The following is a 2500-nucleotide window of genomic DNA, read 5'->3' on the forward strand; positions in this document are numbered from 1 at the left end:
TTCCAGGCCCCCAGCATGAGGAGCAGGGCTGGGTGCTGGCTCCAAGCCTGAACCCCTCGTCGTCTTCTAGCAGCCACAGGGAGGCGTCTGGCCTTTCCAGGCCCCCCAGCCTGCTACTCGTGCTGGGGGCTGGCTCCAGGCCTGACCCCCTCACCTTCTCACAGCCACGGGGAGGCTTCCAGCCTTTCCAGGCCCCCAGCACGAGGAGCAGGCTGGGTGCCGGCTCCAGCCCTGACCCCCTCCTCTTCTTCTAGCAGCCACAGGGAGGCGTCTGGCCTTTCCAGGCCCCCCAGCCTGCTACTCGTGCTGGGTGCTGGCTCCAGCCCTGACCCCCTCCTCTTCTTCTAGCAGCCACAGGCAGGCGTCTGGCCTTTCCAGGCCCCCCTAGCCTGCTACTCGTACTGGGCGCTGGCTCCAGCCCTGACCCCCTCGTCGTCTTATAGCAGCCACAGGGAGGCGTCTGGCCTTTCCAGGCCCCCCAGCCTGCTACTCGTGCTGGGCGCTGGCTCCAGCCCTGACCCCCTCCTCTTCTTCTAGCAGCCAGAGGGAGGCGTCTGGCCTTTCCAGGCCCCCCAGCCTGCTACTCGTGCTGGGGGCTGGCTCCAGGCCTGACCCCCTCATCTTCTCACAGCCACGGGGAGGCTTCCAGCCTTTCCAGGCCCCCAGCACGAGGAGCAGGCTGGGTGCCGGCTCCAGCCCTGACCCCCTCATCTTCTCACAGCCATGGGGAGGCTTCCAGCCTTTCCAGGCCCCCAGCACGAGGAGCAGGCTGGGTGCCGGCTCCAGCCCTGACCCCCTCATCTTCTCACAGCCATGGGGAGGCTTCCAGCCTTTCCAGGCCCCCAGCACGAGGAGCAGGCTGGGTGCCGGCTCCAGCCCTGACCCCCTCATCTTCTCACAGCCATGGGGAGGCTTCCAGCCTTTCCAGGCCCCCAGCACGAGGAGCAGGCTGGGTGCCGGCTCCAGCCCTGACCCCCTCATCTTCTCACAGCCATGGGGAGGCTTCCAGCCTTTCCAGGCCCCCAGCACGAGGAGCAGGCTGGGTGCCGGCTCCAGCCCTGACCCCCTCATCTTCTCACAGCCATGGGGAGGCTTCCAGCCTTTCCAGGCCCCCAGCACGAGGAGCAGGCTGGGTGCCGGCTCCAGCCCTGACCCCCTCCTCTTCTTCTAGCAGCCACAGGCAGGCGTCTGGCCTTTCCAGGCCCCCCAGCCTGCTACTCGTGCTGGGTGCTGGCTCCAGCCCTGACCCCCTCCTCTTCTTCTAGCAGCCACAGGGAGGCTTCTGGCCTTTCCAGGCCCCCCAGCCTGCTACTCGTGCTGGGTGCTGGCTCCAGCCCTGACCCCCTCCTCTTCTTCTAGCAGCCACAGGGAGGCTTCTGGCCTTTCCAGGCCCCCCAGCCTGCTACTCGTGCTGGGTGCTGGCTCCAGCCCTGACCCCCTCGTCTTCTTCTAGCAGCCACAGGGAGGCTTCTGGCCTTTCCAGGCCCCCCAGCCTGCTACTCGTGCTGGGTGCTGGCTCCAGCCCTGACCCCCTCCTCTTCTTCTAGCAGCCACAGGGAGGCTTCTGGCCTTTCCAGGCCCCCCAGCCTGCTACTCGTGCTGGGTGCTGGCTCCAGCCCTGACCCCCTCGTCTTCTTCTAGCAGCCACAGGCAGGCGTCTGGCCTTTCCAGGCCCCCCAGCCTGCTACTCGTACTGGGGGCTGGCTCCAGGCCTGACCCCCTGGCCTTCTCACAGCCGTGGGGAGGCTTCCGGCCTTTTCCAGGCCCCCAGCATGAGGAGCAGGCTGGGTGCTGGCTCCAGGCCTGACCCCCTCGTCTTCTCGCAGCCACGGGGAGGTTTCCAGCCTTTCCAGGACCCCCAGCCTGCTACTCCTGCTGGGGGCTGGCTCCAGGCCTGACCCCCTGGCCTTCTCACAGCCGTGGGGAGGCTTCCGGCCTTTTCCAGGCATACAGCAACCTCTTTTACTTTTCTTTATTTCTCACAATTACTTTCTTTTATTTTTGTTTAAAAATTCTCAACCTTTGTATATATTCCACATACTATACTGTGCATACACAGTCCAACCTCCGATTCAGGACGAACGATGCGGTTTTCGTCCCGGCCGTGGCACGCCGGACCAGCTCTATACCCTTCACAGGGCTGGCTCCCAGCCTAACCCTTTTCCTTTCCTCCTGCCTCCACTCTCATTAGCCAGCCAGCCTGCCTGCCTGCCTGCCTTCACCAACCCCAAGGGCTGGCTCCCAGCCTAACTCTTTTCCTTTCCTCCTGCCTCCACTCACATCCGCCAGCCAGCCAGCCTGCCTGCCTGCCTGCCTGCCTGCCTGCCTGCCTGCCTGCCTTCACCAACCCCAAGGGCTGGCTCCCAGCCTAACTCTTTTCCTTTCCTCCTGCCTCCACTCACATCCGCCAGCCAGCCAGCCTGCCTGCCTGCCTGCCTGCCTGCCTTCACCAACCCCAAGGGCTGGCTCCCAGCCTAACTCTTTTCCTTTCCTCCTGCCT

The sequence above is a fragment of the Chaetodon auriga genome, chromosome 23, assembly GCF_051107435.1.
Source record: "Chaetodon auriga isolate fChaAug3 chromosome 23, fChaAug3.hap1, whole genome shotgun sequence".
Lineage (NCBI taxonomy): Eukaryota > Metazoa > Chordata > Actinopteri > Chaetodontiformes > Chaetodontidae > Chaetodon > Chaetodon auriga.